Below are 14,883 nucleotides of genomic sequence, written 5' to 3' on the forward strand. Positions count from 1 at the left end.
GAGAACGGAGTGCTCTAGAAGGTTGACGCGGGGACTCGATCGTGCCATTAACCAACAATACAGGGGTCCGGCCATTGACCGCGGTTATTCAAGACGATTGACAGCGATTGACCGGTAAAAAACTAAACCGACAGGTCCGTTTTTAACTGTGCATGTGACTGAGAAAATAGATTATTTGCCCGAGATTGATGGGTGTGGTCGGGGCCACTTGTTATTGGGACAACCCTAGGGCAAATTATCAAACCTCATGTAAAGTGGGGCAAAAAGTGAAGTCTAAAATAAATCTTAAGATTGTAGAGGCCAACGCAAATGAACTCTCGTCTTCAAATCCTTGAAGTTGATACCCTGACCTCTTTGATCCCGGTCTATCCCGACCTTAGATATATTTGACACACCGGAAAAAGCACAATCCTGACCGGGAACTCGCTTTTTTCACTTTTGTGCGGGCCAAGCCATGTTCTTCCTCGCTCTCATCTCTTTTCTCCTGATCAATGGCTATCGGGGTCGATCCTCCTGGAAAGTTGGCGGCGAGTTGACGAGCTTCTGTATTCACGATGATGTTGACGAGCACCGACTGAGGATTAAAGTTCCACCGGAAGACACGGACGTACATGGATGGCTTGATGTATTCATGAACTAGTACGTGCGTCTGGCTTGGTTGATTAGATGATCAGTTTTGCTAAACACGCACGCAGGACGCCGGACACGGATGGATTGCAACAGGCCCTTGTGATACATCATAGTATTTTTCTTGTCTTTTCTTATAGTAATCGAGGTGTAGTTCGCGGTTAATCTCGACAATGCCAACACTCCGTCGATGGACACCGTGGCCGTGCTCACCGCTAGGGAGATGCATTTGACATGTGGGCTCATGTTGTAAGTGACATTAGAAATCAATCCTGGCTGGGATTGTGTCTTTCCCGTTACAACAAACAAGGTTTACTCATACAGGGTTAGGATCAACCGGGATCTGTAAATACAGGGTACCAACTTCAGGGATTTGGAAGTGAGGGTTCATTAGCGCCGGCCTCTATAATCTCAAGGTTTATTTCAGACTTTACTCTGGGGCAAATGAACCAAATCCCCATATGTGACTGGCGCATACAAAGTGGGCGGCCGTCGTATTGACGTGGGGATGGTTGTGGGTCACTTTTGCCTCTAGCCGACTGATTGGCATAAAGCCACTCGTTGAATTTTAGGTCACTCTCTGCATGCACACCTAAACTACATTTTGTACAATCATGACCTAGCAGGGCACATGGTTTACAAAATCTTGTCAATTTTTCATACGGGCCAAATAGACCTGCCTTTTCATTGCTCTTGCAATACTTACAAATTTGGTGAGGGGCTCATGGATATAATTGTGTACTTAAACCCTTATCTAACCATCTTGATTATTTCCAGTTAGTCTCATCTCTAGGATTGTGCTCGCTTTCTTGATGAGCTTCTCCACCACATCATAATGACAGTACCCCTCCGGAAGCTTCTGAATCTGAAGTGAATTGCATATAGTTTTTATCATTTTCATGGCCTTTGTGAAACCATCATATTGTTCTAACAAAACGGAACATAATTTTTGAAATGGGCAATTAAGGCAAATATCTCTCGAATGGCTCATTTTCTTTGGGGAAATCTTGGTGATGTGCATAAATATCATTTGGCTAATTGGGGTATTGTGTCCCAAAAGAAGTCCTTTGGTGGTCTAGATATCCCTAATTTAAGGGAAGTTAACATGTCACTGCTATCGTGGGCTAAGAGATTTTTTCGATGATAACAAAAACTGGGTTTCTCTGGTGAATTATAAATACCAAACTAATAAACCTAATATTCTCCGGTCTAACAAAAATGTGGGTTCTCCTTTCTGGAAAGGCTTTACCTGGGCCATGGCCAGGGTCAAGCCTTTCTGTAGGTGGGAATTGGGCGGCGTATGCAATATTTACTTTTGGCATGATGTTTGGGCTGGAGATTCTTCTCTTAAAACACAAGTCTGGGACTTGTTTGACCTATATGAATAGTAAAAATCCACTGTAGTTTAGGTATGGGATGGCCATATTCTTGAACTAACTTCCAGAGGATGTGTAGATGCTTCTCTCTTGGAGAATGGGATATTCTTAGATGTGTTATTAGCAAATATTTTTCCAAATAATGTGGCCGATAAGCCTATTTGGACTTTGCATGCTTCTGGGAGTTATTCCACTAAATCTTTCTATGAGAAAATCAACTCGGGAGGGGTCTCTACCCCTATATGGGACAAATTCTAGAAGATCACGGTTCCCTATAGCTACATGATATTCATTTGGTTAGTGATTCACAATAAAATCCAGACTAGAGACAATTTAAGTAAAAGACAACATCTTGATGATTTGTCTTCACTAGTGCAGAACAGGCCTTTATCACCGGTTCATAAGGGCCTTTAGTGCCGGTTCTGCAACCGGCACTATGGAGTGGAGACTAAAGCCCCCCCCCTTTAGTACCGGTTCGGCACGAACCGGCGCTAAAGTGCCACCACACGAGCCAGGCCCGGGTGCTGGTAGACCATTAGTACCGGTTGGTAGCACCAACCGATACTAAATGTTTGGGGGGGGGGGGTTGGTTTTAATTTTTATTTTTCCATTTAATTCTTTTTTGTTTACTGGTATTTTACGATACTACATATTGTACACGTTATGCATATATATAAACAGATTTTCTCGTAGAACTGATCATATATATATAATCGAATGTCTCACAACCACCATTAATTATTCACACATACACATGTATGTATATATACAATTTCTCCTACATGTTGCCTTGGTGCCTTCGGAGCACGATGACAAGTGGTTCATGGGGGCGGTAGCGGGTAATAGTATTCTCCTTTGGGATCTATGACCTGGTCGAGCAAAAATCCCGCTATTTCCTCTTGAAGTGCTCGTATGCGCTCCTCTGATAGGAGCTTGTCCCGCACCTCTTTGAACTGTTAAGAAGGAGATCAATATGCATGTGTATTAGTTGTGTGACTAGATATCGACAATCATGTAAGATTTGTGAATAGTGTTCTGGCAAACGTACCCAGTCCTGTCTATCAGATCTGCTCCTTTCGGACGCCATCATGTGCGTGGCACTCCTTGCTTGCGGAGCGGCATATCGGAAAAAGAAGGTCTCGGTAGTGAATATGCAATGCTGAATTCCAATAAGTTGGTGAATGTTCTCGCAAACGTAGTATGCACACACTTCAGTCCCCGGCGCCTGCTTCAGGGCCTTTACGACAATAGAATTTAATCAGATAATAATTAATCAAGCATGTTAATTAATTAATGGTATTGAAACAAGAATTAAAGAGATGGTAGCTAGCTAGCTAGTACTACTTAATAACTTACCTTGGGTCGATACCAACATAGCTTTTTTCATCATTTTTCTGGAGTCACCTTGATGTACTTTGCCCAAGCCCTGCCCGCCGGCAAAGAAAATTAATAAAGGGGTTATTAAAAATAGTTCATATCAGGAAATGACGAACTAAATAGGCCGAGATATAGTTAATAATGATTGAAATAACATGTCGACTATCTCCTTCACGATGCTGTAGTTACTATTTTTTTTAAGTAGTGAGTCCAATACTTCAACTTTTCCTTCGTCAACTTTAATGTCTAACAAGATCCAGTGGAAGCTACATGCGCATACGTTTGCATGCATAAATTAAGCGGGCATGTGCATAACACTAATCAACTATAACCCTAAACCCTATACACTTATTAACATCTAGCTAGTAAGCAAAAACAGAATTTGTAGTACAAGACAGTGTGACTCACTCAAAGTTGTAGGGAAGTAGTATATCTTCATTGCTATTGAGGCGCTTCAAGAACTCTAGCATGCATTTCTCTATATCTTGTCTACACCATTCCAATTTCCATGTGTATTCATTAACGGTATTTGGGTCAATGAACCCAATGCCATAGCGTCCAGCTTTTTTCATTTCATACATCTTCATCCTGCATAATACCACAGAAAAGAATATATAGTGAGGATATATAATTACAGGTAATTAATGATCAATCAATGAGCACTAGAGCTAGCTTGAGACTTAAATTACAGAAAGAAATCACTTACAGACAATAGCAACTGACGATAGATTTGTCGAGTGCATCTTGATTGAATAACTGAAATAGTTCTGAATACTCAATGGCCAGAGCTTTCTTATGGAAGTAATGATCTTCCTCGACTTGCACCATGAGGGACTCTCAATTGGAAATCTTGGTAATTTTCATGTACCAATCATGCAATTCATACATTCTCGTTGGGAGGTTCTTGACCTCCTCGGGCTCGACCAAAGGTTGGCCCCAGACATATTTCCGTTTTATTTCCTCCTCTCTAAGCGGATCCATGGGCTCGATCTCGAGGAGTTGTCCAACAGTGATCTTGAGCATTTCAGCCTGCATTATATGCTCCTCGGTTATTACCACATCGCCCAGCTCGGGAACGTAAACGGTTTGCCCACAATAATATTGGGCGCGCGTGCTCTCATGTGTTGTTGGCACAACAAGCGGGGGAGTCGATTGCGCCGCCTGTTCTCCCAGCTGGGGAACGGTTTTCCCGCATTTTTTGACAACTGCTTGTTGGCTCGAGCTCGCTTCTTTCTGTAGTCGTGCTCGATGTGCCTTCTTGATTTGGCGCTCATAGTCTGAGTCAACAGGCTTGGGAGCTGGTGGTCTAGCCATACGAATGAAGTGGTCAATCTTTTCCTCAGGCACTTTCTCCCTCGGCGGCGTTGCCGGTTTCGGTCGAAAATGAGTGTCCACTTCAGCCCGCACTATTGCATCGTTTTGCTCCTCGGTCATGTCGTAAGGCCTCTGGGGAAGAGGAGCGAGGCTGCTTGGACCATATTTATATCGCTTGTCTCCGCCTGTACTTTTTGTACTACCTCGGCTTGTACCGCTACGCACCATAGCTGCGGCGTGTCTCTTCTGCGATTGCTTAGGTGGCGGAGATGGCTGACGTGGCTTAGTTGGAGCAGGAGGAGTGGCCTGACGCTGTGCCGGACTTGAAGCAGGAGGTGTGGCCTGACACGGTGTCGGACTTGAAGCAGGAGGTGTGGCCTGACGCTGTGCCGGACTTGAAGCAGGAGGTGTGGCCTGACACGGTGGCGGACTTGGAGGAGCGGGAGTCTGCTGACACGGTGGCGGACTTCGAGGAGGAGTCGGCAGACGCGGTGTCGGTGGACTTCGAAAGATGATGCAATCCTTTTTCCATAGGATGAAATGATGTATGGCCTCTCCCAGTGTTTGCTCGTCGTCACCTCCAGGAATGTCAAGCTCTAGCCCCGAATATGGGCCCACCACCTCATCAACCAAGACACGAGCATAGCCCTCTGGAATCGGGGCGCAATGGAAGGTTGCTTCGGGGGTAATTGTAAAAGCAACGACGTTCTCCACCTTCATGGATATGTTCTTTATTTTGTAGTGTAGCTCACAGTTAGTGTTCTCTATGATGTCATCCACTGGGTATGTATCCAGCAGTGCGTCGCCCGGGGCGGAACCAACGCCGCTTCTCGGCATGGATGGGACGGTGCTATCCAATGCTGGATGATCATCCGCTTGCTGCTGCCGCTGCTGAGACCCCCTTTCCTGGCTAAGTGAGTCGATCTGCTGCTGCTGCTGCTGGAATTTGAGTGCCAAGTCCGCATGCCTTGCTTCTAGGCCTTGAAGGCGTTCCGCGTCCTGCTTCCTCTGCTCCTCCTCCAGCTTCCTCTTCTTCTCCTCCTCCATCTTCTTTCTTGCACGGGTCCTGTAGTCGTCGTTCCATTCCGAAAAGCCCTCATACCAGGGAATAACGCCCTTGCCTCGTGTTCTTCCCGGGTGTTCAGGATTTCCCAGGGTGCGCGTAAGCTCGTCGTTCTCTCTGTTGGGCGTGAACACCCCCTTTCGAGCATCTTCTATTGCGTCAAGGAACTTTTGTTCTGCTCCGTTTAGACTTGCCTTCTTCGAAACCAGGCCTGTCTTCGGGCCCAACGCCCCCCATGCGCATAGAACCAAGTTCTGCACCTGGGGGGCCAGCTCCTAGTAACCGGAGGGACCCCTGCATCCTCCATCTCTTGCTCAGACTTATCCCACTTAGGCATTGCCACCGCGTAGCCACCTGGACCCAGCCTATGGAACTGCGTCTTTTTTGCGGCATTGGCCTTGTTTTTTCTCGACCGTTCCTTAGATAATTCTGATTCCTTGAATTTCACGAAAGCGGGCCAGTGTTCTCTTTGCTTCTCTAGTGTTCCCTTGAATTCTCGAGTCTTCCTTTCTGCAGCGAGGTAGTTGGCCCATACAGTTTTCTTGTGGGTGTTGAATGCAATTGCCATCTTCTTAAGAGTAGCGTTCTTGACTTTCTGCACATTTGCATTAGTGAAATAATCTGGTAGGGTGAAATGTTCCATTAGAGATTCCCAAAGCTTTTGTTTTGCTCTGTCGTCGACCCAAGTAACATCTGGGCGTTTAGTTTTTGGCTCTTTCCATTCTTGAATGGAGATCGGGAGTTGGTCCTTCACAAGAACTCCGCACTGACGAACGAACTTGCTCGCAATGTTCTTAGGCGTGAGGGGTTCGCCACTAGCTTTGATGGAATAGATGTTGTACTTTACACCCTCCTTCAACTTTTTGCTTGGGCCGCGCTTTGTCCTGCTGTCTGTAGAAGCAGATTTGCTCGATCCGGAGGGCTGAAAGAAGAAAGATCGATTCGTTAATATATCTTCAAATAAAAAAACATGTGATGATCACTAGATGTCTGCTTATATAAATATACCTCGCCGGTAGTCTTTGTTATTTCAAGATCAACATTGTATTCGTCATCATAATCATTGTCTGCGTCATCATAATCATAATCATAGTTCATGACTTCATCAGCTCGGTCGTCAAGATCGAATATCTTATCATCACCCTCCCCGGTATTGTTCAGATATTGGGAGCCGTCATTTGCTTCATTCAGATCATCTGGCCTGCTAGGGCTGCGTATGATCTCGAACAGGGCCTCTTCTCCCTCTCTGCCGGTATTGTCCGCCATAGCTTTTATTTAACTAATACAGAAGAAATATAAAACAATTTAGTATTCAAATTACAATGCATGGATGCAATCAATAAGGAAAAACTGAATCATATAGTACATAATATGCATCATCTCGAATAATATATAATCTCGAATACATCGTCTCGAATAATATATAATCTCGAATACATCGTCTCGAATAATATATAATCTCGAATACATCGTCTCAAATAATATATAATCTCGAATACATCACTGGCTAGGTAGCTAATAAAGATCGAATACTATAGAAGAATCTAGGCCACTCGCGGTTCCTGGGGCGCGGGCGGTGGACACCCAAAGACAAGGAACCATCACAGGATCATATCTCCGGTCATGTGCCCAAAGAACCTGCCAGGTATTGGAGAACCTGACGTCCATAGCAGCCATGTAGCGATGGACGTGCTCGTCCTCCTCCCTGACACGACGACGCACCACCTCCGGCGGGGCCGGCTCCCTCTGCACCGAATGTGGCCCACGCGAACGCCACCACAGGAGATCAGGGTCGACGACGGGACCCGAGGCCGGGTTCCTCACCAAGCGTCGCGCCCCTCCAGGTAGCACCTCCTAGTGCCAGCCCGGCGGAGCCCAATCCCGGACATGGGTCCTCTGAAGCAGGACGTCGTCGCGAACGGGTCGACGGCGAGGATGCGGGCCTGGCATCGTCGACAGCAAATACTATATGCCGCAAAAGTAAAGTAACATTTTTTAAATGATTGGATTGTGATTTCTTATATGCAAATTCTAAATTTTATAACTAAAAATATAATAAACTAAAAAAACATCGACCATATCTAAAACTAACATTTCTATAACTAAAATTGTATAACTAATTTTTCTTTAACATTTCTATATAACAAACATTTCTATAACATTAATACAGAAAAAACTAACATTTCTATATATAACTAACATTTCTATAACATTAATACAGAAAAAACTAAAAAACCTAAAAACTAATAACTAATAAGAGAAAAACTAAAAACTAAAAACAGAAAAACTAAAAACTAAAAACAGAACAAAAATTGTGTGTGTGTGTATGTGTGTGTATGTGTTGTGTGTGCAGGCGACGGCGCCGGCGGCGCGCGCGGCGGCTTCGATTGGAGGGAGAGGAGAGGGGGGACAGAGGCTCACAGCGCGGGCGAGGTCGAGGCGACGGCGACGGCGACGCGGGCCGGTGCGGGGACGAGGACGCGGGCCGGTGCGGGGATGGGGACGGGCAGGCGACACGGAGGGCGCGACGAGGACGGGGTGGCGCGACGGCGGCGGCGACGGCGCGGGATGGGGCGGCGGCGATGAAGCAGAGAGAAGTGGGAGGAAACTGACGAAATTTTCGTAAGTGTTTCTTATATAGGATGGTCCTTTAGTACCGGTTGGAGCCACCAACCGGTACTAAAGGTCGATTTTGGCCAGGCCAAGCGGTGGGAAGCGCCCACCTTTAGTACCGGGTGGTGTCACCAACCGGTACTAAAGGCCCACCCTTTAGTACCGGTTGGTGCCACCACCCGGTACTAAAGGGTGTGCGCTGCTTGGCGAGGGGCGCAGAAGTTTAGTCCCACCTCGCTAGTTGAGGAGTGCCAGGACCAGTTTATAAGCCCCGACGTGGGCACTGCATTGAGCTCCTCTCAATAGCAGGCCTTCTGGGCCTACCTCTCCTACTCTGCCTGTGGGCCTACTGGGCTTGCGGGCCTGCATCCTGGCCCAACTACAGGTTGGGTTTCTAGTCGTATGCAGGCCGCTCTGGCCCAGTAGGTGGGCTTTTTTATTTTTTTATTTTTTTTGCTTTATTTATTTTTGGTTTATTTATTTTGAGTTGTTTTTTGATGTATTTAGAGTTTCTTTGGGAATATTTTTGCTTTAGGTACAAAAATTACAAACTTTCTGTTAGTGCCGGTAGTTTACAAATTTGAATAGTTTACATTTTGAATTATTTGAAATTTGTGTGAATCACTAGTTTGTGAATAACTTAACTTTGAAAATAGATTTTCAGTGATTCTTTTTTCTTATGTTTAATATTAGTGTGTTTTATCATTATATTCAATTTGGTATTGCTTAGGTTATTTAAAAAATGAAATCCCTTTGTAACGGATTGTTGGGGAACGTAGCAGAAATTCAAAAAATTTCTACGCATCACCAAGATCAATCTATCGAGTAATCTAGCAACGAAGGGAAGGGGAGTGCATCTACATACCATTGTAGATCACTAAGCGGAAGCGTTGCAAGAACGCGGATGAAGGAGTCGTACTCGTAGCGATTCAGATCGCGGTTGATTCTGATCTAAGCGCCGAACCACGACACCTCCGCGTTCAACACACGTGCAGCCCGGTGACGTCTCCCACGCCTTGATCCAGCAAGGAGAGAGGGAGAGGTTGGGGAAGGCTCCTTCCAGCAGCAGCACGACGGCGTGGTGGTGATGGAGGAGCGTGGCAATCTTGCAGGGCTTCGCCAAGCACCGCAAGAGACGAGGAGGGAGAGGGGTAGGGCTGCGCCATCAGGGGGATGTTCTCTCGTGTGTATGGCAGCCCCAAACCCCCACTATATATAGGGGAAAGGGAGGGGTTACGCCCCCATCTAGGGTCCCCCCCCCCAAGGGGTGCGGCCAGCCCTAGATGGGACTTGGAGGGGCGGCTAAGGGGGGAGAGAGGGGGGCGCACCACTAGGTGGGCCTTAGGCCCATCTGAGCCTAGGGTTTCCCCCTTCTCCCTTCCCTGCGCCTTCGGCCCCTTGTGGGAGGCGCACCAGCCCACCTAGGGGCTGGTCCCTTCCCACACTTGGCCCACACAGCCCTCTGGGGCCGGTGGCCCCACCTGGTGGACCCCCGGGACCCTCCCGGTGGTCCCGGTACGTTACCGATAGCACCCGAAACTTTTCCGGTGACCAAAACAGGACTTCCCATATATAAATCTTTACCTCCGGACCATTCCGGAACTCCTCGTGACGTCCGGGATCTCATCCGGGACTCCGAACAACATTCGGTAACCACGTATATCTATTCCCTATAACCCTAGCGTCATCGAACCTGAAGTGTGTAGACCCTACGGGTTCGGGAACCATGCAGACATGACCGAGACGTTCTCCGGCCAATAACCAACAGCGGGATCTGGATACCCATGTTGGCTCCCACATGTTCCACGATGATCTCATCGGATGAACCATGATATCGGGGATTCAATCAATCCCGTATACAATTCCCTTTGTCAATCGGTATGTTACTTGCCCGAGATTCGATCGTCGGTATCCCGATACCTTGTTCAATCTCGTTACCGGCAAGTCTCTTTACTCGTTCCGTAACACATCATCCCGTGGTCAACTCCTTGGTCACATTGTGCACATTATGATGATGTCCTACCGAGTGGGCCCAGAGATACCTCTCCGTTTACACGGAGTGACAAATCCCAGTCTCGATTCGTGCCAACCCAACAGACACTTTCGGAGATACCTGTAGTGCGCCTTTATAGCCACCCAGTTACGTTGTGACGTTTGGTACACCCAAAGCATTCCTACGGTATCCGGGAGTTGCACAATCTCATGGTCTAAGGAAATGATACTTGACATTAGAAAAGCTCTAGCAAAACGAACTACACGATCTTGTGCTATGCTTAGGATTGGGTCTTGTCCATCACATCATTCTCCCAATGATGTGATCCCATTATCAATGACATCCAATGTCCATGGCCAGCAAACCATGACCATCTATTGATCAACGAGCTAGTCAACTAGAGGCTTACTAGGGACATGTTGTGGTCTATGTATTCACACATGTATTACGGTTTCCAGTTAATACAATTATAGCATGAACAATAGACAATTATCTTGAACAAGGAAATACAATAATAACCATTTGATTATTGCCTCTAGGGCGTATTTCGAACAGTCTCCCACTTGCACTAGAGTCAATAATCTAGTTCACATCACCATGTGATTAACACTCATAGTCCACATCGCCATGTGACTACACTCAAAGAGTTTACTAGGGTTTGATCATGTTCTGCTTGTGAGAGAGGTTTTAGTCAACGGGTCTGCAACATTCAGATCCGTGTGTGCTTTACAAATCTCTATGTCATCTTGTAGATGTACCTACCACGTGCTACTTGGAGCTATTCCAAATAGCTGCTCTACTATACGAATCCGGTTTACTACTCAGAGTCATCCGGATTAGTGTCAAAGCTTGCATCGACGTAACCCTTTACGACGAACTCTTTTACCACCTCCATAATCGAGAAAATTCCTTAGTCCACTAGATACTAAGGATAACTTCCACCGCTGTCATGTGATCCATTCCTGGATCACTCTTGTACCCCTTGACCAACTCATGGCAAGGCACACTTTAGGTGCGGTACACAGCATAGCATACTGTAGAGCCTACGTCTAAAGCATAGGGGACGACCTTCGTCCTTGCTCTCTCTTCTGCCGTGGTCAGGTCTTGAGTCTTACTCAATACTCACACCTTGTAACACAGCCAAGAACACCTTCTTTGCTGATCTATTTTGAACTCCTTCAAAATCCTGTCACGGTATACATTCATTTGAAAGTACTATTAAGCGTTTTCGATCTGTCCTTATAGATCTTGATGCTCAATGTTCAAGTAGCTTAATCCAGGTTTTTCCATTAAAACACTTTTCAAATAACCCTGGATGCTTTCCAGAAATTCTACATCATTTCTGATCAACAATATGTCAACAACATATACTCATCAGAAATTCTATAGTGCTCCCACTCACTTCTTTGGAAATACAAGTTTCTCATAAACTTTGTATAAACCCAAAATCTTTGATCATCTCATCAAAGCGTACATTCCAACTCCGAGATGCTTACTCCAGTCCTTAGAAGGATTGCTGGAGCTTTGCATACTTGTCAGCATCTTTCAGGATTGACAAAACCTTCTGGTTGTATCACATACAACCTTTCCTCAAGAAAATCATCGAGGAAACAATGTTTTGACATCCTATCTGCAAGATTTCATAAATAATGCAGTAACTGCTAATATAATTCCAACAGACTCTTAGCATCACTACGAGTGAGAAAATCTCATCGTAGTCAACTCCTTGAACTTTTCGGACAACATCTTAACGACAAGTCGAGCTTTCTTAATGGTGACACTTACCATCATTGACTGTCTTCCCTTTTAAAATCCATCTGCACCCAACAGCCTTACGACCATCAAGTAGTTCTTCCAAAGTCTACACTTTGTTTTATACATGGATCCTCTTGGTTTTATGGCCTCAAGCCATTCGCCGGAATCCGGGCCCACCATCGCTTCTCCATAGCTCGTAGGTTCATTGTTGTCTAGCAACATGACTTCCAAGACAGGATTACGTACCACTCTGAAGTAGTACGCATCCTTGTTGTCCTACGAGGTTTGGTAGTGACTTGATCCGAAGTTTCATGATCACTATCATAAGCTTCCACTTCAATTGGTGTAGGTGCCACAGGAACAACTTCCTGTGCCCTGCTACACACTAGTTGAAGTCATGGTTCAATAACCTCATCAAGTCTCCACCATCCTCCCACTCAATTCTTTCGAGAGAAACTTTTCCTCGAGAAAGGACCTGTTTACTTCCAGATCTGAAATAGGAGGTATACCCAACTGTTTTGGGTATTTTATGAAGATGCATTTATCCGCTTTGGGTTCGAGCTTATCAGTCTAAAACTTTTTTCAAATAAGCGTCGCAGCCCCAAACTTTTAAGAAACGACAGCTTAGGTTTCTCTAAACCATAGTTCATATGGTGTCGTCTCAACCGAATTGCGTGGTGCCCTATTTAAAGTGAATGTGGTTGTCTCTAATGCCTAACCCATGAAAGATAGTGGTAATTCGATAAGAGACATCATGGTATGCACCATATCCAATAGGGTGCAGTTATGATGTTCGGACACACCATCACACTATGGTGTTCCAGGCGGCATTAGTTGTGAAACAATTTCCATAATGTCTTAATTGTGTACCAAACACGTAACTCAGATATTCATCTCTATGATCACATCATAGACATTTTATCTTCTTGTCACGATGATCTTCAACTTCACTCTGAAATTACTTGAACCTTTCAATAATTCAGACTGGTGTTTCATTAAGTAAATACATCAGCATCTACTCAAATCGTCTGTGAAGTAAGAACAGAACGATATCCACTGCATGCCTCAGCACTCATTGGACTGCACACACCAAAATGTATACTTCCAACAAGTTGCTTTCTTGTTCCATCTTACTGAAAACGAGGCCTTTCAGTCATCTTGCCCATGTGGGTATGATTTGCATGTCTCAAGTGATTCAAAATCAAGTGAGTCCAAACGATCCATCTGCATGGAGTTTCTTCATGCATATATACCAATAGACATGGTTCGCATGGCTCAATCTTTTCAAAACGAGTGAGTCCAAAGATCCATCTACATGGAGCTTCTTCATGCGTTCTATACCAATATGACTCAAATGGCAGTGCCACAAGTATGTGGTACTATCATTACTATTTTATATCTTTTCACACGAACATGTGTATCACTGCGATCGAGATTCATTTTAGGTGCAAGACCATTGAAGGTATTATTCAAATAAACAGAGTAACCATTATTCTCCTTAAATGAATAACCGTATTGCGATAAACATAATCCAATCATGTTTATGCTCAACGCAAACACCAAATAACAATTATTTAGGTTTAACACCAATCTCGATGGTAGAGGGAGCATGCGTTGCTTGATCACATAAACCTTGGAAACACTTCCAACACATATCGTCATCTCACCTTTAGCTAGTCTCCATTTATTCCGCAGCTTTTATTTCGAGTTACCAACACTTAGCAACCGAACCGGTATCTAATACCCTGGTGCTACTAGGATTACTAGTAAAGTACACATTCATATAATGTATATCCAATATACTTCTGTCGACCTTGCCTGCCTTCTCATCTACCGAGTATCTAGGGTAGTTCTGCTTCAGTGACCGTTCCCCTCATTACAGAAGCACTTAGTCTCGGGTTTGGGTTCAACCTTGGGATTCTTCACTAGAGCAGCAAATGATTTGCTGTTTCATGAAGTATCCCTTCTTCCCTTGCCCTTCTTGAAACTAGTGGTTTTACTAACCATCAACAATTGATGCTCCTACTTGATTTCTACTTTCGCGGTGCCAAACATCGCGAATAGCTCAAGGATCATCATATCTATCCCTGATATGTTATAGTTCATCACGAAGCTCTAATAGCTTGGTGGCAGTGACTATGGAGAACCATCAGTATCTCATCTGGAAGATTAACTCCCACTCGATTCAAGCGATTGTGGTACTCAGACAATCTGAGCACATGCTCAACGATTGAGCTTTTCTCCCTTAGTTTGCAGGCTTAAGAAACTTGTCAGAGGTCTCATACCTCTTGACGTGGGCATTAGTCTGAAATCCCAATTTCAGTCTTTGGAACATCTCATATGTTCTGCGACGTTTCAAAACCGTCTTGTCGCCACAATTTTAAACCGTTAGCATCACACACTGAACTATCACGTAGTCATCAAAACATGTATGTCAGATGTTTCGTAACATCTACAGACGACGCTGAGGTTCAGCACACCGAGCGGTGCATTAAGGACATAAGCCTTCTGTGCAGCAATGAGGACAATCTTCAGTTTACGGACCCAGTCCGCATAATTGCTACTATCAACTTTCAACTAAATCATCAGCGGGCTCATCTGATGCCTCTTCTTCAGCTTCTTCCTGCATTGCCGGCTCAGCTTCTTCCCCCATTGTTGTATCATCGTATTCAGGGAACCCATGGCCAGGATAGTTGTCGTCGTCCTCTTCTTCTTCATTGTCTTCCATCATAACCCCTCTTTCTCCGTGCTTGGTCCAAACATTA

The sequence above is a fragment of the Triticum aestivum genome, chromosome 5D (assembly GCF_018294505.1).
Source record: "Triticum aestivum cultivar Chinese Spring chromosome 5D, IWGSC CS RefSeq v2.1, whole genome shotgun sequence".
Taxonomy (NCBI): domain Eukaryota; kingdom Viridiplantae; phylum Streptophyta; class Magnoliopsida; order Poales; family Poaceae; genus Triticum; species Triticum aestivum.